We start from the raw sequence: 24,067 nt of genomic DNA, 5'->3' as shown, positions 1-24,067 counted from the left end.
GACTCCATGAGCAACACAAAATCAAACCAGCGGGATCCAAGAATTCTCCAAAGTGACGCCGACGTCCAGTCTTCGTCTCGGGTCACTGGACAGCGTCCATGTCTCACAATCATATAACAAGACAGGAAACACCAGGACTCTAAAGACTTGGACCTTCGTCCTTTTGCAGAGATATTTGGAGGGGGGCCACACACCCCTTTCCAGTGACCTCTTGACCCCCCCATGCTCTCCCAATCCGTCTACTGACTTCATAGGAAGAGTCACCAGAGATGTGAATGTGACTGCCGAGGTAAGTAAACCTCTCGACTCTCTCTGCTGCTGATGGCCGTGCCGTGCCCAAGAGGTCATTAAAGCTCTTGATTTTTATCAGGACACTCACAAGCCCAGACCCTCAGACTCCTCATTCAGTCTCTCTCGAGACCCCCAATCAGAGCCTCCACTGACTCTACGAAGATCACAGCATCATCAGCAAAGTTAAGATCCGTGAAACATTCTTCACCCGCAGATGCCCCACAGCCGCTGGACCCCCCGATCCTGCCCACCATCCAGTCTATGCAAGCATTGAACAGAGCAGGAGCAGAACACACGGCTGACGGACCCCAGGATCAACTGGGAAAAACACAGAGGGTCTGCCTCCTCCACTCTGCACACCACTCACCGTACCAGTGGACAGGCTGGCCATGATATCCAGCAGCCTTGAACCATCAGGATGTCCCAGGAGCTCCTTGTCATGTTCACGAAATTAGTTTGTTTTGTGGCATGGCGCCATTAGAACTTGGGTGAGTCGGTGGCCATGCAGGGATGACCAGGGTCAGCAGCAACACTCAGACCCGAAACTCACTGAAGTCGTGCATTGATTGGATAGTCAGAGTCCATTATCTACTCTCTCTCTATATATATATATATAAAATCTGAAGCCGATTCTATGTGACATTTTTATGTCACGTTTTTTGTCACGCTTTAAATCGAGCTTATTTTAAAACCTACACAAATATGTTTGGTTTCATTCTTTTCAGAATTTAGCAAACTTTAATGTGATGTTGTTAGATTTTCAGATTCCTATTCTGTTTTTAAATTATAAACTAAAAAATATCAAGAACTCATGTCCTGTGAGATAAGACTTTGTGCCAAAAGATTTAACCAGGCCGGAAATAAAAGACAAAGAGTAGGACAGCAGCTGTACAGGCTTTTAAATGTTCGAAGCGCCGTGCGAGATGCAGATTAGCAGCAAGCCAGCAACTGGTTGAGCAAAGAGGAGGTAAAAAGTAAACTGTATTTGTTTCCCATTGTGTCACCGTTTAACATGCACACGTACCGGTCCCGGTACATAACGACGATTTTACGACGTCACAATCATATCACAGCCATGTGTACATGCCCCTCTGTCATGCACCTCGACATGCTACACATCAAATGAAAATTCAGAGTCTCGTCTTTCCAAAGATATAAACCATTTTGACACACAACAACCACAGCACTGACACTAAATCCTTTTTTACAGAGAAGTAAATACTTTTAAGAGCTGACTTTTCCTACCTTTGACTACCTTTGAAGGCTCTCTGCAAGTCAAACATCAATACTTCCGAGCAAGATTGGATCTCATTCTGTCCGTAAGGCTCCAGGGAATATAATCCAGTAAAACGATTAGGTCCAAAACACACGATAGATCCTCAAAGGGACAAAAACTCCAGAAAACCTAGCTCCGACATTTTTTTTCACTTCTATTGGTCATATCAGACGTAATTTGTTTCTGTCGGCAATAACCGTGCTAAAGCATGTTACACGGAAGTGTTAGCTTCTGATTGACACCTAAGTTGGCCAATTACGATGGGTCTGGGGGGTGACTGGCACCTCGTATAGCCAACGAGTGTCACAGACAGCTGAACGATGACGCACAACTCCAAACCCTGGTAGAATCTACCAGTTTGATTGGACGCTGTGAGTGACACTCCAAACTTACAGCCAATGAGCAGCTGAGCACGCCGATATGTAACTTGCCATACCAACTTGTAAACAAAACCGATCGGAGCTGCGCGAAGAAAATTCTTTTCAAATTTGAAATGTGAGTAGTCAACAAGTTATTCTGTTGGTACATCGTGTGTTTCTGTCCCCACCTACCTACTGCAGCTTTAGAGGCCTTTATTTTCACAAAAAAACTTAGGTGAGAACAAAAAAAATCATTTTTTCTGTGAATTCTAATGTGCATAACTTTTGATCAGTCACACCTACAGTGATTCTGACTACTGAGGGTGAAACTAGAGAATGTTACCTTTACAAAGAGACCAAACGTGTGTTTATACTCCAGATAGTTCAATAACAGCAATGATTCTAATTTGGAGAGGTCGAATTACAAGCGATTTAGCAAAAATGACCCCGCTTAAGAGGGGGTTTGGGAGGAGCAACCGCGTCTCCTTGGCATGCGTTCAGCACACGAGTGGCAGAGACGCAAAGTGGGTGGCGCATAGCGCAGGCAAGGGGTGTTGGCGAGCGAACCGATCAGGGGGCCAACCCCCTAGTTTGCATATATGAGGTGCAGTCAGTGGGCAGTGTGGGTAAAAAATGATGATTTCATTATACTTTAGTTTCATCTTTCATTTTTTTAACTGTATATGTTAAGGATCTGGTTATTAAGATTAAAATAAATTTCCACTGTTATCTTAAAGAACCTGTTAAGTTGGGGGTTTAAATAAAAGCTGTCTGAGTTTTGTTTTAGTTAAAACATGAGAACAATCAAGACGAGAACAGGCCATTCAGCCCAACAAATCTCACCTGTCCTACCTGCTTAATTCTTCTAAAATAACAAGTTGAGTTTTGAAAGTCCCTAAAGTCCTGCTGCCCACCACACTGCCTGGTCACTTGTTATTCCACATGTCTGTGTGAAGATAAACTTCCTGAAGTTTGTGTGAAATGTCCCCTTCACAAGTTTCCAACGGTGTACCCATGTTCTTGATAAACTTATTTTAAAGTCACCGTCTCAATCTACTGCACTAATCCCCTTCGTAAATCTTAAACAGTCAGGTCTCCTTTTCATCTTTTTTACTTGAACTGTAAAGGCTCAGCTCTTTGAATTTTTCCTCATAACTGATCCCCTGTAGCCCTGACTCAGCCTAGTCGCTCTTCTCTGGACCTTCGCTTGTGCTGTTATGTCCTCTTTGTATCCTGGAGATCAAAACTGCACCCAGGACTCCAGACTAGGCCTCACCAGTGTGTTATAAAGCTTGAGCAGAACCTCCTGTGACTTGTACTCCACACATCAAGGCGCTATATAACCTGACATTCTGTTAGCCTTCTTAATGGCTTCTGAACACTGTCAGGAAGCCGATAGCTTAGAGTCCACTAAGACTCCTAAATCCTTCTCATAAGGTGGACTCTCATTGTGTATTAAAACCTCACATTTTGACTTCCTACGTGTAATCCTTCTATATAAAAGCGGTCAGGATTGTCCTTCCATCCCGTGAGTGCTACGCAGGCGCGGAGTTTCACACACGCCCCGTCCATTTTGCAATGCATGATGGGATTTGTAGTTTTGTTTTTCCCGGTAAAAGATGATTTTCTACTCCAGACTGTGTGATATCTTCTTCTTCTTTCTTACTATATAAAAGCAGTCGGGATTGTCCTTCCGTCCCGTGAGTGGAAAGCTTATCACAGGCTTACTACTTGCAGCTTGTGGTACGAAGCGACATGATGTGAGCAGAGTTCTGGTGTTCCCATCATTCCCTTGCTTTTGTGTGCGATGCGCTGGAAAAACAGACAAAATTATGTCTCTGGAAGTAATTAATGTTGATGGAGTACAAATGCCTCACCGCGTAGTAAATATCAGGGGGGTTCAAAAGGGCGACCTCAATATAGAAAAAAAGTTAAAATTTCATCACAAAAACAACAGAAACTACGAGTATTAAAGTAATACCGCTCAAATTCAATATAAGCAAATGAATGAGTTTGTATAAAATATCAAATTGTTCTACATATTGAATTGCCTTAAGAGGTGGTCAACTTTAAAGGCGGGTGAGCCTAGTTCTTTACATTTACTGACATTAAATTTCATTGTCCACAAATCTGCCCAAGCCTGTCTGTTGTCCAAGTCCTTCTGTGATGATATAACGGATTCCAAATTATCTGCCAATTCACCTATCTTGGTATCATCTGCAGACTTCACCAGCTTGTAACTTATATTCCTATCTAAATCATTTATAGATATTAAACATAGCAGCGGCCCCCATACTACCCCCTGCTGGTCACCACTCTTAACATCGGCCAGTTCTGATGAGGTTCCTCACACCATCACCCTCTGCTTCCTGTTTCTGAGCCAATTTTGCTCCCATCTAAACACCAGCCCCTGCACTGCCACTTCTTTTAGATTGATGCCCACCCTTTTCAAATTCTTTTTGAAAGTCCCCAACAATAATCTCATCTCCTCTACTTTGGTCGTATCTTTTTGTTTCCTCCTCATGTAGAGAAGAGCCAAGCAAAATTACCCCTTTTATTGGCTAACTAAAAAGATTACAATATGCAAACTTTCGAAGCAACTCAGGCCCCCTTCTTCAGGCGAGATGTGATACAGAAACTGAAGTTCCCTGTGTTTATATCCACACACTAGGACAAGAAACAACATTGGTAAATCCATCCATCCCTTTTCTAACCCGCTGAATCCGAATACAGGGTCACGGGGGTCTGCTGGAGCCAATCCCAGCCAACACAGGGCACAAGGCAGGAACCAATCCTGGGCAGGGTGCCAACCCACCACAGGACACACACAAACACACCCACACACCAAGCACACACTAGGGCCAATTTAGAATCACCAGTCCACCTAACCTGCATGTCTTTGGATTGTGGGAGGAAACTGGAGTACCTGGAGGAAACCCACGCAGACACGGGGAGAACATGCAAACTCCACGCAGGGAGGACCCGGGAGGCGAACCCGGGTCTCCTAACTGCGAGGCAGCAGCGCTACCACTGCGCCACCGTGCCGCCATTGATAAATCTTTAAAGGAAAAATCTTAAATGTAAAAAATTTATAGGTTCACTCAGGCTAAGATTCATTTAACAAGATAGAGAAGAACAAGTTCTGGTCAAGAGATTTTTGGATAAGATAACTCCAACAAAGTCCTTTGAAGTCTGTGATGAATTTTTCAGAACAATGTGGGTCTGTAGTCAGGTTGTCTGTGTCAGTCTGAGAGATGCAAACAGTCCTCATACCTGACCATAAGACCCATGTCTCTATTCAAGCCATGCTGTAATGTATTTAATTTTAACATGACGTTAATTTCCCATTCTTTTCTCTCTTGCTGTGTTTTGAAGTTGCCCATAAGCCCTGGGACTTTAAAGTCCCTCTCACAGTGTCCATGGCTGTTGAAGTGTGCCGCTACAGGAACATCTGTGTTGCCACGTTTAATGTGGAATCTGTGCAAATTCATTCTCTGGCGGAGTGTTTGTCCAGTTTCTCCCACATAGAGTGCAGTGTCAGGACATTTCATGCAGAGAATTAGGTAGACCACATTAGATGATCTGCAGGAAAATGATCCCTTTATGTGATGTTCAAGTCGGCAGTGTGGTGTAACTATACGGTCTGTATTGTAGATGTGGGCACACGTTTTACATCTTTTCTGTAGGCAGGGAGATGTGCCATTTGCTGTCAGTTCATTTAGGAAGCTTTGGACAATTAGTTGCTGAAGCTTTGGTGGTTGTCTGTATGCCAGGAGGGGAGGTTCAGGAAATACATTCTTCAGTGTTTGGTTGTTGTTTAGCATTGGCTGACGTTCTTTTATAATTTTTCGAAGTGTTTCAAGATGTGGGTTGTAGGTGATAAACAAGGGGGATGCGGTTCTTGTTGTCTTTGTTTTTATATTCCAGAAGGTGGTCTCTGGGTATGGCAGTAGCTCTTCTTCTTTGAGTGTCTGTTGTTTTGGGGGTATAACCTTGTCTAATGAAATCTTGTCTGAGCTCCTGCAGTTGTTGATCCCGGTCTGTCGGGTCTGAGCAAATACGATTGTATCGAATTGCTTGGCTAAAATAATGGAGCGCCTTATAGGCTTGGGGTGGAAGCTGTCACTTCTTAGGTAGGTCCGTCTGTCTGTTGGTTTGTGAAAAACAGAAGTTGCAAGGGTGTTGTTTTTTAGTTGAACAGTGGTGTCAAGGCAGCTGACTTCTGTTTTTGAGTAATTCATCTTGTTGGGGTGAAAAGAATTAGATTCATTATGAAAATGGAGGAGGTCCTTCTCACTGGCAGTCCAGATGATGAAGATGTCATCTATGTAACGGAGATATAACACTGGTTTTAAGATGCACATTGACATGAAATCTTCCCAGGGCCGCTGCTGGCCAAATGGGTGCCCTAAGCAGAAATTTGTGCCCCCTCCCCCAAATATTACGGAAGTAAAAATAATATAATAGAAAAAAAACACCTATTATAGGGGCCAAAATAGAACTTTATTCAAATAAAAGTAAATACATGAGGCGCGTCATCACGTGTGCTTAGCTTACTCTGCGTTCACCGTAAAATGCAATATATACGTTTATATTTTTGTTTATTTGTATATGTATATTATTAATTTATTATTATAATATATAAAAACAATTTTTTTGAGCAGCTGGGATGGTGCCCCCCTGGGAGTTGGTGCCCTACGCAGACTGCGTACTCTGCGTATAGGGAGCGGCGGGACTGAATCTTCCTCCAATTTTGCCATAAATAGGTTTGCATAGTGAGGTGCAAACCGACAGCCCATTGCAGTCCCCATTTGTTGCAAGTAGCAATCTTGTCCAAAAGAGAATAGATTATGTGTCAGAGTGAATTTTATCATTTCTATTACTGACTTTGTGGGTAAATCATGTTGTCTGAGGTACGTTTCACATGCCAATATGCCATCATCGTGGGGGATGTTTGTGTGCAGACCCTCAACATCCATTGTGGCCAGTAAGGTTCCATCAAGTAAGGGGCCTAAAGCAGACATTTTTTTAAGAAGTCAGTGGTGTCCTGGATGTAGCTGGTTGTGTTGCGGGCGAGGGGTTTAAGAATGAGTTCCACCCTAACCCTGAAACCTTTTCTGTCAGGGAGCCAATTCCTGAGATGATAGGCCTTCCTGGGTTCCCTTCTTTGTGGAATTCCAGCCTGTTAGTAAAACACGACCTCCCTCTTCTGACCCCACGCTGACTGTCCTGCCCTTGCCATGTGTTGCTCAATCTTCTCCTTAATAATTCCTTCCATTAATTTTCCTGTGATGCACGTTAAGCTTACTGACCTCTAGTTGCTTGGCTCTACCCCGTCACCCTTTTTATATAATGGGATGATATTTGCCATTTTCCAGTCCTTTGGAATTTCCCAGTGGGCAGTGACGTCCTAAAAATATGCGCCGCGTATTTATATCTGAACTCAGTAACCTCATTAAACGCTTGATGATAAATATTAGCGGCTCCTGTTGATTTGTTTGATTTGTTACATAGAATTTTTTTATTTACTATACTGGAAATAATTCATAAAAGATTTGCCACAAAAAAGACAGCACAGTTTTTAAATAATCATTTGATTTATTGAAGGAAGAAAAAGTTCAACCATGTAGACAAATAGGTGCCCCCATAAATCTCATGTACACCTTTGGCAGCCGTAACGGCAATCAGACATTCGGCCTCACTGTACAGTTTTGGACTATGGCCTGCCCTTTTCAGGCTCCACCACAACATACAATACAATACCATTTATTTTTATATAGCCCAAAATCACACAAGACGTGCCGCAATGGGTTTTAACAGGCCCTGCCTCTTGACAGCCCCCCAGCCTCGACTCTCTAAAAAGACAAGAAAAAACTCCCCAAAAAAAACCCTTGTAGGATAAAAATGGAAGAAACCTCAAGAAAGGCAGTTCAAAGAGAGACCTGTTACCAGGCAGGTTGGGCGTGCAGTGAGAGTCAAAAAGGAAAAGGGGGTCAATCCAACACAATACACAGAACAGAACAAATCCTCAATACAGTATACAAATAAACATTTTAGAAGTATGTAGCAGAATTTAGATGACAGTAGATGACATCCCATAATATGATTTGGATTTATTTAGAGTCCTGGAGACCTCATCCATCAAGCTCCCTTCCCCATTTGGCCATTCCACAGCTGAAATAGCGCTAATCCGATGAAAGGACCCCTCTTTCCCATGATTCCTGCAATCCTCCATCAGAGATGACTTTAGCTCAGACAGGCAAAACAACTTGGCAGGTGGGCCGTGGGCAACAAGTGGCACATTTGAGTACCGAGAAGAGAAACAGAAGAGGTGAGGGTTAGTATCAACTTACTGATGTTTTAGTGCTAATGACTAACAACAGAGATGCAGTCTGCACAGTTAATCAGCAGCTCTAGTCAGGGTGACCTAAACTGGAGTCGTGAGATTTAAAAGCTGAGACCAAAGGGGCATCTCTTATAGTAGCAGACAGACCACTCCACACTTTAGGTGGGTCCTGTAACTAAAAGCTCGACCCCCCACTGTTATTTTATTAATCCTTGGAATCATAAGCAGACCGATATCTTGAGATCTTAATGTGCGCTCAGGTTTGTAAGTCAGGATAAGTTCAGACAAGTAAGCCGGACCTCGGCCATTTAATGCTTTATATGTTAAAAGGAGGATTTTGAAATCTGCCCTAAACTTAACCGGGTGCCAGTGTAAAGATTTAAGAACTGGGGTTATGTGTTCATATTTTCTTGTTCTTGTAATAATTCTTGCAGCAACATTTTGGATTAACCAGAGGCTGAATAAGGAACAGTTTGAATAGCCAGTGAACACCGCATTGCAGTCGTCAATCCTACTAGAAAATAAATGCAGGAATTAATTACTCAGAATCCTGTTTATTTAGAAAGCACCTTAATTTCCCAACATTTTTAAGATGGAAGAATCCTGATTTGGACAACTTTGTAATATGCGCTTTAAATGACCTGCTAGAGTCAAAGAGAACTCCGAGATTGCGGGCTGATTCAGTAAAATTAATGCGGATTCTAGCTGAGTTAAATGATGACAGAATATTGTTGTGATCCGCGTCACTCCCTTCAACAATTAACATCTCTGTTTAAAAACAAGTCGGTCTCATCCATCCACTCCTTTAATTCGCTAACACAACTAATTAAAGACAACATCGAGAAACTTCATTTGATCTAAAAGAAAGGTAGAACTGGGTGTCATCTGCGTATGAGTGATGTTTCCTAATGAGAGATCCCAGTGGGAGCCTGTAAAGTGAAAACAGTAAAGGGGTCCCAAGTACTGAGCCCTGCGGGACACCATATTGAACTTCTGTGTGTATCGATGGAGTCCTGTCAGCACATTTCTGTACGTATTGGAATCGATTTGATAAATAAGAACTAAACCAAGCGAGCACAGTCACTGCCTGTAAGCCCAACATCATTTTCTAGCGACTCTCAATGGGGTTCAAGTCACAGCTTTGACAAGGCCATTCCAGAACCTTCATTTAGTTTTTTTTAACCATTCCGAGGTGCTCTTGTGCTTTGGATTGTTGTCCTGCTGCGTAACCCAACTGCACTGGAGTTTCACAAATTGATGACCAGACATTCTCCTTTGGCACTTTCTGAACTCCCACTGCTCTCTATTTTAGTCGCTCCGACCCTGAAACAGCAAAGCATCCCCACGCCATCGCCCTACCGCCACCGTGTCTGACTGTGGGCATGATGTCCTCATTGTGGAAAGGACAAAGTAATGGGACTCGTGTCTTCCAAAAACCAGCCCATGGAATGCAATCCCATAAGCTTTATGGCTAATCATGTTCTTGGCAAAGCTTAGACAAGTCTTTATGTTCCTCTTGCTTTCACCTCGCAACTCGTCCATGGATACCATTTTTGCCCAGTGTCTTTCTAATGGTGGAATCAGTAGCACTAGGGTGTTGTACCGTGTCAGCCATTATGGATGTAATGAGAAGTCAAGCCAAATGACCTCTTTCATTGGCTGACTGAAAAGATTACAACATGGAAGCTTTCAAGGCAACTCAGGCCTCTTCATCAGGCGAGATGGAATACAGAAACTGGAGTTCCCTGCGTTTATATGGAGACACCAGGACAGAGACAGCATTGGGTTACACTAAACTGAAGCTGTGAGAAAGCCATGTTAAAATAACGAGTTTTTAGCAGTTTGTTTAAAGTGCTCCACCGTATTAGCCTGGCGAATTTCTATCAGTAAACTCGTATTTCAGATTTGAGGTGTATAACAGCAGAAGGCTGCCCGCCTCATCACTTCTTTTAAGTTATAAGCAGACCCTCATTTGAAGATCTGAGGTTACGGTTTGGGGTGTAAGGCGACAGGCATTCTGAGATACAGGATGGAGCAGAAGATTGAAGGCTTTGTAAACCATCAGCAGGATTTTAAAGTCAATAATGATCCCTTTATGTGATGTTCTGGTCGGCTGTGTGGTATAACTACACAGTCTGTATTATAAATGTGAGCACAAGTTTGGCATCTTTTTTGTAGGCAGGGAGATGTGCCAGTATGTGTTGGTTCACTCGGGGTGGCAGTAGATTCAGTGGTTGTCTGTATGCCAGAAGGAGAAGTTCTGGGAATATCTCTCTCAGCGTTTCATCATTATGTAGCATTGGCTGAAGTCCTTCAACATGTGGGCTATAGGTGACAGCATAAACACTGACATTCACTGAGCTGAGCGAGACTTGCTGTTCCTTAAATGTTCATTTGGGTTCTTCTATGAGTTTTCTATGTGCTCTTGGTGTTGTTATGCTAGGCCGGCCACTTCTGGGCAGATTTAACTGTAACAGTCATCCAAGTTTTCTCCACTTGGAGATGATGGTTCTTGTGGTGCTGTAAAATAAAAAGAGAGGAGGATAATAATAAAGAGCTAGGGGTGCTAAGATAACCCCCCAGTATAATAGGATGCTGCAAAATTAAAAAACAAAACACAACCACATCTCTGCAGACGCGAGTTCCAACAGAACTGCCAAAGATGGTGGAGATTCCACCTTTCAGTCCTCCGGGCGGGCAGAAAGAGGCGGGTCCAGGTAGATGGACACTGGAAGTGATGTCAGAGGTGTTCTAGCTGTCAATCATCTGGTCTGCAGAGGGACAAAGAGAGGTAGATGTTAAGACAGAGCGCCAACCCCTGGTGTGGCGGTTGAATTACAGTTACTAGAGCCCTTCATCTGTCCCTCATGCATATGCGCATGACAGTGGAGTTGCAGGATTTTAGAGATTTCTTTATAAAACTTTCCCAACTAATGTGTTTCAGTAGCTTTCATTATCTGGTCTTCTGGGCTTTCTTTTGATTGAGTGCTGTGGGTTGAGACCTTTTAGCCAACTTCACATTGCTGGAAAAGTTCTGTTGAAGGGCTGGCAGCAGTCAAGTTTGGGTGCGTTCACTCCAATCTAACCCATTGCCATTTCCATTTGGTTCATTGGTTGATTAAGTGAAGGGGGCAGTTACTTTTTCACATGGGTGATAGAGGTGCTGGTGAGCGTTTCCTCCTTCAATAAATCAAATGATCATTCAAAAATTGCACACTGTGTTTACTCGGGTGGTCTTTTGTACGTATTCTACTAAATTTGTTTGGAGATCAGCAACAATGAAGTGTTAGAAATAAGCAAAGAAAGAGGTAATTAGGAAGGGGGCAAATACTTTTTCACAGCACTGTGTATCATCCTGTCTGGTTAACCGTCTTCCATTGGCCAAAGAGGACAGTGACATCGGGATTTGACGGAGAGCGCCTGGTCAAGTGAGTCAGCTCGTGTTAGCAGCGTGTTGTTAGCGCGAGAGTCGCGCTCTGTAACCACGGTGATGTGGTCATGTGATTTGGTTTGTGATGTCACAGTGGTAGATCCTCCCCCTGTGAAAGCAATTATAAGGTCGCCAGGTCTTCTCATTCTGTCTTTACCATCAACGCTTCCATTCTTGATGCTCTAAAAATTCGACTCTTCATAGATTAATTTTTCTCCCAAATTATGAAAGTAGTTTTTTGGGTGATGAGGTTGCCTATGAAAATATTAAGTCTCTTTGCTATTTTCTTTGCAGATGTGTGTTCATACGAGTCAATTTTTATTCCATCAGATGTTTATTGTGTCAGCTTTTTTTTTTTCTGGTGGACACTTCTATTTTATGGCATCATTACATAGACATTAGTTACAGCACATGCTTCTGACCGTACAAAAGCCGTCATTAATGAATTGGTGTCATCCAAGATTGTCGATGTGTTGTGGTCATAAATTCTGGTCTTGAAAAATATTGCAATTCCTTTTGACTTTTCATGTTTGGGTAGCATTGGGAAACAACAATTATTTTGACTACCTGGTTACGACTCTTTAAAGGCATTTAGATCTGTAATTCAACTCCCGGTCCATTTAAAGTTCTCAATCTTCTTAATTATCACTGGTAGAACATTCAATGTGAGTTAAACAAATCAGTGCCATGCATAAAGAGGAAATGCAATTCATATGTGATTGATCTTTTGCATGGAAGACAGGACTCTTAACCAGTGAATTGGGGGGTCTTCTTGACCAATAAATGAGAAGGAGAGGCGGATCTTTCTGACCAATAAATTAGGGGAAGCGAATCTTCTTGACCAATGAGTAAGAAGGAGAGGCGGATCTTCTTGACCAATGAATGAGGAGAGAAGGATTTTCAATTCAAAAGATCGATCCCAGCCAAATTGCATTTCCTGTTTGTTCTTGGCACTGAAGCTTTCCAGAAGCTTTTAATCCAATAATATTTTACCAAAAAATGCATGAACTGTATACGTTGTGAGCTGTGATTCAATACCCGGCCCATTTTAAGTGCTCAGTATGCTCAATTTTCACTGCCAGTACAGTCATTATGAGGTAGGCATATTCAGTGCCAGGCATAAAAAGGAAATGCAATCTGCAGGGGATTGATCTTTTAATTTGAAGACTGGACTCTTGACCAATGAATGAAGGTTGGAGGTGAATCTTCTTGAGCAGTGAATAAGAAGGAGAGCCCGATCTTCTTGACCAATGAAACAGGGGGAGAGGGAGGCATCTTCAATATAAAAGATCAGTCCCATAAGAACTGCATTTCCTGTTTGTTCCTGGCACTGAAACTTTCCAGAAGCTTTTATTCCATAATATTTTATCAAAAAACGCATGACGTTTACACACTGTGAGCCGTGATTCAATACCCGGCCCATGTAAAATACTCAATCTGCTCAATTTGTATCTGCCAGAATGGTCAATGCGAGTTAGGCACATCAGTGCCAGGCATAAAAATAAAATGTAGTCTGCATGGGATTGATCTTTTGAATTAAAGACTGGACTCTTGACCAATGAATGACATGGAGAGAGAGGGATCATCAATACAAAAGATCAATCCCAGGCAAGTTGACTTTCCAGTTTATTCCTGGTGCTGATTTTTCCAGAACCCTTTATTGAACAAAATGTATTCAAAAAGTGCGTGAAGTTTGCATGTTGTGATATCAAGCCCCATATCTGAGTATACGAGAAAGTCTAAGGGGAGACCACTCCTGATTTTTAATAAATGTGCAATCTTGTTTTGGGATATTAAGTTTTGCTTGACGAGAGAAAATTTTAATCGAAATCATTTTTTAGCAATGGGCAGCAAGAAAACAAAAGTTGAAAACAGTCTGACGGGGTCTGAGGCCTGGGGTCTGAATCCACTGCAGCTGGTTGTGACATTTCTTGTTATCCTCCATTAAGAAAAGAACCCAAGTGCTTAGGCGGTGCCTTTCTTTTTAGGTGGTCTGACCGCACAATACACAGTGTGTCAGGTGGGATTCCTGTCTTGATTTCTGTGCTGCTTGGATAGGCTTTGGGGGCACCAGATGACAGGTCCTATGTACTGTAAAAAAACGAAAAACGCCTTCGACCGTTCATTTAACAATCACAGTGAGAGCTACTGCAGTCATTCATGACACATATTCTTTTTTTTTTTAGATAACACCCCACTTTTTTGCTTTAAAGTCCAAATCTTGCTTACATTTTGTGGTAGCCGACCTGGAAACAGACAGGCGGACAAGTTCATGTCACCCACAACACGTTTATTTTCCACATTTACAAGTGCACACAACCCTTAAGTCCCCAAAAGTCCTGGCCAACACACAACGCCTTCTCTTCCTTCAGGCCGCCTGCTTGCCTCCTCCAGAGACCTCGTCCTCTTCCACCCGACTCTAGACCTCATATGAAGGGAGGCGGCCCCTTTTAAAATCACCCGGATGTACTCCAGGTGTGTCCCGGAAGCATTATGGGTGTCCCTGATCCTCTTCACCCCCAGGGCACCAAAGGAATTGAGGCACCCCCTGGCATTGACCACAGGCCCCTACAGGGTTGAGCTCTCAAAACTCTGTACCCGTGGCCCCCAAAGGTACCAGGGCGGTCGCCCCCACATGGTCTGGGGAAGGCGTAATCCCTCCTCCGGTCCTCCTGGGCATCACAGCCGGGTCGCCACCCCAGCCATCTCCAACAATTTAAAGAGGTGAAGTACCATGGGGGATCAAAGAAAATGAATATGCCCCTTGGATGGCACACAGAGTGAGCATACACGCACAATTCAGAACACGGGCAGGTTGAATTTCCAGTCGCAAATCTGATTTATCCTGTGGTTGTCGGACCCTCCGCTTCAGGCCGATGCTGACATCCCCGCGTTTTCCACATTTTATTTATTTATTTATTTTTCATGTTTCGGATGCCTGGCTAAATCCCACCACAGACTATTGCAGGCATTTTTAATTCCCTCATGAAAAGAAGAAAAATGTGCTGTCTATTAGGCTGCAGCTCATGAGCTCAGGTCCTCGTCTCCATATTGATATTAAAATTTTGCTTTGATCTGCTCGAGCGAGTCCCCCAGGAGCACCGAGGGGTTTTTTTTTTTCAGCAAATCAGTCTTCACCCTTCTTCTTTTTTTTTTTTGTCACGTTGAAGGGAATGTTGAGACTGCGGCGTGTTGTCTGAACGCCTCCCAGAGCGGCGTCGCATGTCGGGCAGCCTCCTCCACTCAGATCGGGGTTCAAGAGGCAGTGAAAGGGTCTGTGGCCCACACATGGGCTTGTGGCCAGTTCAGCTGCACACTTCGCTTCTGGAAACTATTTTGAAAGTACATGAAGTCAAATTAAGAAAACGTTGATGATTTGATTTGCCCAGAGTTTGGACAAGAAGAAACAGTTTGATTTGCCCCAAACCTCCAAACACGATCACAAGATCACAGTCCCCGGTTCAAATAAAGGATGTTTATTAAACACAATACCTCTAAAGTTGACGCAAGCACAGGTTCTCTCTTTCTTTGTCCACAATACCTCAAAATTCCTCTCATTACCGCACTGCCATCCTCCAGTCGAGTGTTGCTCTCCAAACTCCCAGCTCCAACTCGCAGGCCCGGGATGCTTCTGGTGCCAGGACTGCTGCCCATATGGTCATATGGAAGTCCAACATAACAGCACATCTCCCTGCAGCACCCTCTTATGGAACTCACAGAGACAAGCTGGGCTGTTCTGCTGGACTACATCTCCCAGTGTGCCCTACTGGGTAACAATATCTGCGTCCGCTGCCAGCAAGTGCCCTGGGGGAATAAAGAGTCCCCAGCAACATCTTCCTTCAGTGGGGTGTCCGTCCATCTCTGGTCAACACTTCTAAGTCTGGAACCTTTCCCTCTCCTGGTTGGGATTCTTGTCTGCCTGCATGGAGCCTCCTGTCCAGGTAAGGAACCGTCCCCTCTTCTGATCAGGATGCCAGTCCAACCCATGTGGCATTTCCACTGATAATCAACACGAATGTTGACAGACTGATTGAGCTTTGTCATCTGGCAGTGTGATGGTACGCGGGTCGGCGTCATGCTACCAGGTCCTTCCGGACAGCCTCTTGAACCCGCTGCCGCCGATAACGTGGTACCTGAGTGATGAGCCTAGAAAATGAGGTCACAACACACAAAGCAAGGGGTAGCTGCATAAAGGGGCCCGGCGCTTTTATTTAAACCCAACAAAAAACAAATAGTGTCCAAAAGAGCAGTGCATTCAATCAATAAATATTCCAATAAAATGAAGTGATGGTGGAGGTTAAAAGAATCAATTAATTAATCCAATAAAACGAGGTTACAAAAACACAGTGCAGGAAGCCGTCCATAAAAACACGAAGCCTGGTGCAACCTTTTTAAAGATGACGTCTCCTTGGCTTAACCCCAAGCGAGTCCTTGTAGCCAAAGGTGGCGTCTAACTGGCGGTGCTGCTCCCTGGCTCGGACCCCTGGCAGCACATATTAACTTCAGATCCTTGATGGATGCCTACAGTGTAGTCAGTGTTTTCAGCACCTATATACTGTGATGGAACCCCCAAACCCCAACACGAACACACAAGCACTGTCCCGGGTACAAATAAAGGACAGTTTTTATTAAACACAATACCTCTAAAGTAGCCAAAGCACAAGTTATCTCCCTCACAATCACCTCTCCTCTCTCCACCACACTGCCCTCCTCCAGTCGGGTGTTGCTCTTCGCCCTCCCAGCTCCGACTCACTTGGATAATGGAGTACAATCCCTTTTAATGACGACCTGGGGGGTACTTCTGGTGCCTGATGGAAGTACTTCCAGGTCATACAGAAGTCCCATGAATTGGAGAGTGCAACTCCCTGACAGTCCTTCCCTGTCCTCTTCTTCTGTCCTGGCCGGAAAAGGTATGAAGTCCTTGTCTGGTTGGGATGCCTGTGCATTTATTTGAGGCTTACCACCCGGGTAAAGAACCATCAGTTCTGGTTGGTGTGTCCATCCATCCCTTAGGTCCGCCTAGCTCTTTCAGGGCTGATGTCAACTTTTGTCAAAATTCAGGAGTAGAGGACGGTAATCAGCCGTAAACTGCAACAAAACTCGCCCTTACATTTCTGTTCGTACATAGCTTTGCTGATTTAACGTCAATACCCTACGCGTGCATGAGTAAGTAGCGAAGAGCAAACAACTTCTAAAATGGCACCGATATCTGGTCAGAGACCAAAGCGAATGTACAAAGCAAAATGCTCCATGGACATTTTACGTAATTTTGTTGAATAGGACTACGAGTTTGATGCAACTGATCTGGAGATGGAGATCAAAAACGAAAGTGAGGTACCAACATCATCTGATCGGTACCCAGGTAATCGTGTTGCTGAAATGCCTACAGCAGCGTTTGCCGGGTAGGACCACCACTTATGATGTCAAGAGGTACAAACCAGATTGCGTCACACTGCAACAGCCACCACCACCCACCTGCTGCGCGAAGACAGACAGGCAGCTGGCCCACCGTGCATTCCTGCTGACCATCAAGGTGCCCCCAACGCAGCCACTGCCACCAGAGATGCCGAACATGCGCCAACAGCAGTCACAGCACATAGCAGCTGACGTTTTATGTTGACTTAAGTCTGAAACCATTGCTGTGTGTGCTTTTCAGAAAACTGAGTTCTTTGGAAAAAATATTCAGCCCTCAAAGAGCTAGTCCAGGTTTCCTCTCTTGGCTTGGACGCCTTCCATCCAGGTAAAGGATCTTCTTGGTTCCTGGCTGGGATGCCCGTCCATCCCGTGTGCCACCTACAATACATGGAGACACTTGTGAGGTCCTCCGCTCCTTTATGTCACCTCAGGTCTCCCGATGCATAGCATCTAGTGATGCCACCTCTGCATGGCATCAAATCTAAATCCATTCTGTTTTCTTGTGTAGGTCCTGGTTGGTGGGATGAGCTGCCCACTGTGATTCAATCTGATGATGAGTTCAAAAAGCATTGGAAGCCTTTCTTGTTGTTTCTTGTGAATTTCTATCTAACTGTTGATGGCTTTGATGGATTCTCATAACCAAGGAAACCTACCAATCTGGCATTTTGCTCTGAGCTCTTAATTTCTTAACCTTGCATTGTCACATTTGTCCCCAAACGGTCCCCCAGACAGATGTTTACTTGATTATGTTGCCCATCTTTGTAAGTTGCTTTGGATAAAAGCCTCTGCTACGTGAATAAATGTAAATGTAATCAATGTGACCGGTTAGAAAGTCAGCTGAACGTTCGCCTCCTCATCCAAGTGGGGATTCAAATCCCTTTGGCTGAAGTAATTTTCCGGTCTGATTTTTGTGAAATTTTCGCTTACATTGGTCTACGATTTTTGTCTCACGTCTACAGCTTGACGATTGCGTCTTTTCAGCTCCCAGTTTTGACTGATTCCGATCCCACGTCTGTCTCCTGGTACCCATGATGATGTGTCCATTTGCTGAGATAACACTAAAATGTTGACTATGACAGCCAATGAATGAGTGGTTACCGGGCAGGAATGACCAATGAGTGATGGCAGAGAGGCGGGTCTTCAATTCAAGAGATCGTTCCTGTTTGCTCGTGCGTCGCTGTCATGCGTGGAAATGGTTTACTTCAAAAAATATCTGAGCACAGATTCACGTGTGTTGGGATGTGAGCATACGCCTGTGGTGGTGAGGGTCCTGCTCTGTGTTCCCAGCCCTCTTCCTGGAGCCTCTCCACCCAACACCGTCGATAATGTAACCGGATGAGCTGGTCTGATGGGGACAAATCAAACGGAGCAAGGGGATGGTGGAAAAGCGCAAAAGTGCTTTTTATTAAAAACCTAATAACCAAACAAATCAAGCATTGTCCATAGTGCAGTGTTCAAAAAACATTTCAATCCATAAATAATCCATCCATTATCCAACCCGCTATTTACTAACTACAGGGTCACGGGGGTCTGCTGGAGCCAATCCCAGCCAAAACAGGGCACAAGGGAGGAAACAAACCCTGGGCAAGGCGCCAGCCCACCGCAGGGCACACACACACGCCAATTTAGGATCACCAGTCCACCTAACCTGCATGTCTTTGAACTGTGGGAGGAAACCCACACAGACACGGGGAGAACATGCAAACTCCACGCAGGGAGGACCCGGGAAGCGAACCCAGATGGGTCTCCTAACTGCGAGGAGGCAGCAGTGCTACCCACTGCATCACCATGCCACCCTGTGATTAATATGTGATTTAAAATTCAGGTCACAGTCAACAGTTACCCCTAAATTCTTTACCTCCATCTTGACTTTTCATCCTAATACATTAAGTTTATTTCTAATAACCTCATTATATCCATTATTGCCAATCACTAACATTTCTGTTTTCTCTTTATTTAGTTTGAGAAAATTAGTACTCGTCCATTCAGAAACACAAATAAGACATTGAGGGTCAGTGAATCAAGAGAGTCGAGGTCATCAGGCGCTGTTAATAAATACAGTTGTGTGTCGTCAGCATAGCTATGATTGCTCACGTTATGCCCCGAGATAATCTGACCTAACAGCAGCATGTAAATCGAAAAGAGCAGCGGACCCAGGATAGAGCCGCTGCCCGTCTTGGCTGCCTCCGCTCAGAGTCGGCTATCCACCCATCTTCCTTCTCGCACGCGTAGTCGTCTCTCAGATCCCTAAGAAGGACTCCCCCTCGATCGAGCCCCTATCCTACACATTGTCAGTCAGTGTGACCCGTCCCTTGAGCACCGCCCAACACGGCAAATATGGACTCCTTGCATAAACGTCATGTCGTTGTCAATCAAAGCCTTTGAAACTTAAGAAATGCTTGTCATTCTACTTCAGTATACCAGAGAAACATCTGACAAAAAGATCTAAAAACGCAGCACGCAAACTTTGTGAAGACCAACACTTGTCTCATTCTCAGAACAACTGCACACACCTAATTTTGAAGAAATTATTTTCTGTCCCCTTCATCCCGATTTTAAAGTCACATTGCTTTACTTTCCAAAATTTTTATAATGGTGATGTGGCCTGCAGGGGGCACACAGCTCCCCACACCCGGCCCAGACAGATGCAGGACACAAATTCAGCAACACACGTTTGATTTGTTTTTCTGTGAGAAACAGTTCCCAGTTCGTTTCCCACTAATGCAGCACAGTTATACGAGCACAGATAAGCACTTTGTCTTCCTCTTCTTCTTCCTCCTCCTGCCGTCTCTGGTTCCTGGGGCAGTGGTGACAGGTCCCATTTATGCCACTTCTGGTGGCCCATTAGCATGATCTGGAAATACTTCTGGCTGAGATGGAAGCCCAACAGAGTAGGGCTCCACAGCACCCCCTGGTGGCACTTCCTGAACCCAAAAGGGCTGTGCCAAACCCCAACTTCCATGGAGCCCTGTGGGAATCTGAGGCACTACTGCAACCCGGGGGGTGAACTGCCATCTATCGCTCCAGGGAAGATAATATCCTGAGCCCACTCTCTCCCCCAGTCCTTCTTACTAATACTAAAATAGAATTCTAAGCATGATGGAGTAGTAGGCAGGATCAAAGGCTCTTTTCCACACAAGAATTGATGCCATTAAGGCAGGAGGTCAGCTTGTCCTTGGGTAAAGTTCTCCAGAGAACGGACGTCATATAAAGTTACGTGTCATCAGCATCAGCGTTATTTCTGCAGATTGATGTTTTTCTTTAGCTGAAATCTAAACTCCCCGAGGCACTTCACAATGACTTTGAGCCTCGCTCGTATTTGGAGCTGTTTTGCTGATCAAATCTAGACAAAGTGGTGTAGTATATCTCTGATTCATTTAAGATGTTTGTCTCAGAGGACTGCAGAATAAGGCTTATAAAGTAGAGCAATGTGGTTCATGAGAAAGAAGTGTTATATACTTCAGTAACATATCAAGGGCGGAAAACAGGCTGCCAAGAAGGAGCTGACATTCAATCCCGACTACTTTATGTTCTCAATTTAGTCCAAATAAACAACCCAGAATTAACACCGCTGTCTCTCTCAGGATGTGTAACGCCTTAGTCAGAGTAAGAAGACAAGCTGGATAACCTCCAGAAAGTGAGAGGGCACGAAAGAAGGAAGACCTTAACAAGACCCCCAAGACCACTCACAGTAAGAGATAGCAGAGATCTGCCATTTGTCACTTTCTTTTGCATGTTTGTGTAATGTAGGCTGCCTTGGAATGTCTCTACATGTGGAAAAAAAACAGCATTTGAGAATAAAACTATGGAGTAATGTCACCCGAAGAGAATATTTTATGAATAACAATATAAAGAATGGCAGAGAGATAAAGGAAATAATAAGAGCAAGGGGGGGGCAACACTGGGGCCAAAAACAAGTGTGTTTATAAGACATTGCTAAAGTCGTTTTATCCAATAATCAGCACTGAAGTTCATACAACTGAGTCCAGAACAAGACTGAGGATTTAGGGAAAAGGGGCAGGCTTTTAAAGGGGAAGACAGGAAGTGAGGTCATAAGGATCAGGCTCATGTTCTTTAGCCAATGGTTCGAGCCCGGATGTGACATCACAGGGGCCGGAGCCGGTAAGGTCTCCTTCCATTGGCTCGGTCCCGGAAGTGACCACCAGCCAGATGGAATCTCCCGGGAATGGTCTACAGGAAAGAGAGAAAAAGAGTCAGTGCACTCTACCAGCTCCTGGCATGCCTCCGAACTGCCATCACTCAAGCCCTTTAGCTGCCTCCCATGCGCACGTGTGTGACACTATCTGTCTATTATATAGTGCCTTTCACATATCTGTCTGTCTATCTATCTATCTATCTATTATATAGTGCCTTTCACATATCTATCTATCTATTATATAGCGTCTTTCACACTATCTATCTATCTAGCTATCTATTATATAGTGCCTTTCACATATCTATCTATCTATCTATCTATCTATCTATCTATCTATCTATCTATCTATCTATCATATAGTGCCTTTCACATATCTATCTATCTATCTATCTATCCTAAATGTCTAACAATACAGAACTGAGTACAACTACACAAGAGACCTAAATTACTAATGTGAGCAATAAAAAAACACAAAACCATTCAAGTTTTAAATTAACACATATCATATACAGTACTATATATGCATACAGAATACATCCATCCATCCATTATCCAACCTGCTATATCCTAACTACAGGGTCATGTTGGTCTGCTGGAGCCAATCCCAGCCAACACAGGGTGCAAGGCAGGAAACAAACCCCGGGCAGGGCGCCAGCCCACCGCAGGGCACACAGAATACATCATATAGAAATACTAACAGTAGGAAGAAAAAATAAATCAATTTAATCTAATGCTATACTGTTTGAATTCATTCTTTAAGGTTTATTAATGGCACCAGTCCATTGATTATATAAGCCATCTTTGTCCAGTATGACTGCATTGGGAGCTGCAGCCTACTGTAGGAACAATGAGCTTAAAATAAATAAATAGGAGGGTTAGGAAGGGAGCTGACAACAAACCTATGCAGCTAAACATTTGATTAAATGTTACCATTTCATGTTACAAAAATGCCCTTCTTTTGGCATGTTACAAAAGTTCCCTGAAAGTTACAAATGTGCCCTATTTAGGTTATAAAAACATAAACATCTATCTATCTATCTATCTATCTATCTATCTATCTATCTATCTATCTATCTATCTATCTTATTGTGTCTTTCACATCTATCTATGTATTGTGACCACAAGGGTTAGGGTTAGTCTGACGCACAAGCGGGCCATAGAACCACAAGCCCAAGACACAGTAAAGCAACAGCTGTTTCTTAGAATAAAATTAAAAGTTTTTATTCACACCAAGCACTTCATAAAATCTTCCTTCCAATAATCCTCTACAAACAAAGTATACAAGTATTCCTCCTCTCTGTACCCTCACTGCCTCCTGACTCTGATTCAATGATATGAGGCAGCAGGTTCTCTTTTATGCTTCTGGTGCCACGTCATACCCTCAGGGAAACACTTCAGGGCCATAAGAAAAGCAGGGAGGTTATCCCCCAATGGTGTTCCCATTGGCATGTAGAGACCCCGACAGGGCTGTACTTCTGGACTTTGTACAATACAGTATAACACAATTTATGTTTGTATAGCCCAAAATCACACAAGGAGTGCCACAATGGGCTTTAAAAGGTCCTGCCTTTTGACACCCCAGCCTTAACTCTCTAAGAAAAGAAGAAAAAACTCTCCAAAAAAACCTTTGTAGGGAAAAAAATGGATGAAAGGCAGAGGGAGACACTTTTCCAGGTAGGATAGGCGTGCAGTGCGTGTCAAAAAAAGGGGAATAAATATAATACAATACACAGAACAGACCACAAGTAATCCTCAATACAATATAATAGTGCAATATAAATATTACAAGTACAGAGCAGAATTTAACAGCAGATGATATCCCATAATATAATTTGGATTTGTTTAGAGTCCTGGAGACCTCAGCCATCAAGCTGCCTCCCCCATTGGCCATTCCACAGCTGAGTCAGCGCTGGGCCAGCCAATTCGATGAAAGGACCCTTCTACCTGACAATTCCTGCGATCCTCCATCAGGGATGACTTTACCATAGGCAGGCAGAACAACTTGGCAGGTGGGCCTTGGCACCAAGTTCTGCATCTGAGTACTGAGAAGAGAAACAGAATAGGTGAGGGTTAGTAATAAATTCTAACTCTCATGTTACTGATGTTTTAATGCTAATGACTAACAACAGAGATGCAGTCTGTACAGTTAATCAGCAGCTCTAGTCAGGGTGTGCTAAACTGAAGTCGTGAGTCTTCAGCCGGGAGCTGAAAGGCAAAACCGAAGGGGCATCTCTTATAGTGCCAGGCAGACCACTCCACAGTTTAGGGGGCCCTGTAATTAAAAACTCGACCTCCCCCTGTTATTTTATTAATCCTTAGAATAATAAGCAGACCGGCATCTTGAGATCTTAATGTGCGCTCAGGTTTGTAAGTCATGATAAGTTCAGACAAGTAAGCCGGACCTCGGCTATTTAATGCTTTATATATTAAAAGGATTTTGAAATTTGCCCTAAACTTAACCGGGCGCCAGTGTAAGGATTTAAGAACTGGAGTTATGTGTTCATATTTTCTTGTTCTTGTAAAAATTCTTGTAGCTGCATTTTGGATTAACTGGAGGCTGAATAAAGAACAGTTTGAACAGCCAGTGAACACCGCATTGCAGTCGTCAATCCTACTAGAAATAAAGGCAGGAATGAATTTCTCAGAATCCTGTTTATTTAGAAAACGTCTTAATTTCACAACATTTTTAAGACAAAACTTTGTAATGTGCGCTTAAAATGACCTGCTAGAGTCAAAGATAACTCCGAGATGTGGGCTGATTCAGTAAAATTAACAGAGATTCCAGCAGAGTTAA

At 43.6% G+C, this 24,067-nt stretch overlaps 1 protein-coding gene across 4 annotated transcripts in view; it reads left to right on the top strand.

Annotated features, from left to right (window-relative positions):
- The window catches only part of gprin3b (GPRIN family member 3b), an 80,657-nt gene that overhangs the window by 32,637 nt on the left and 23,953 nt on the right, over nucleotides 1–24,067 (top strand). The window contains exon 1 of one of the 4 annotated variants that reach the window (XM_039750172.1): nucleotides 20,786–20,808. The exons of the other annotated variants lie outside the window; for them this stretch is intronic. The gene's annotated coding sequence lies outside the window, so the exon portion shown is untranslated. Of the gene's footprint in view, nucleotides 1–20,785; nucleotides 20,809–24,067 lie in introns of those variants that run through there. 4 annotated transcript variants of the gene reach the window in all.

The sequence above is a fragment of the Polypterus senegalus genome, chromosome 4, assembly GCF_016835505.1.
Source record: "Polypterus senegalus isolate Bchr_013 chromosome 4, ASM1683550v1, whole genome shotgun sequence".
Classification (NCBI taxonomy): Eukaryota; Metazoa; Chordata; class Cladistia; order Polypteriformes; family Polypteridae; genus Polypterus; species Polypterus senegalus.
This window is presented reverse-complemented; position numbering and strand designations above follow the sequence as displayed.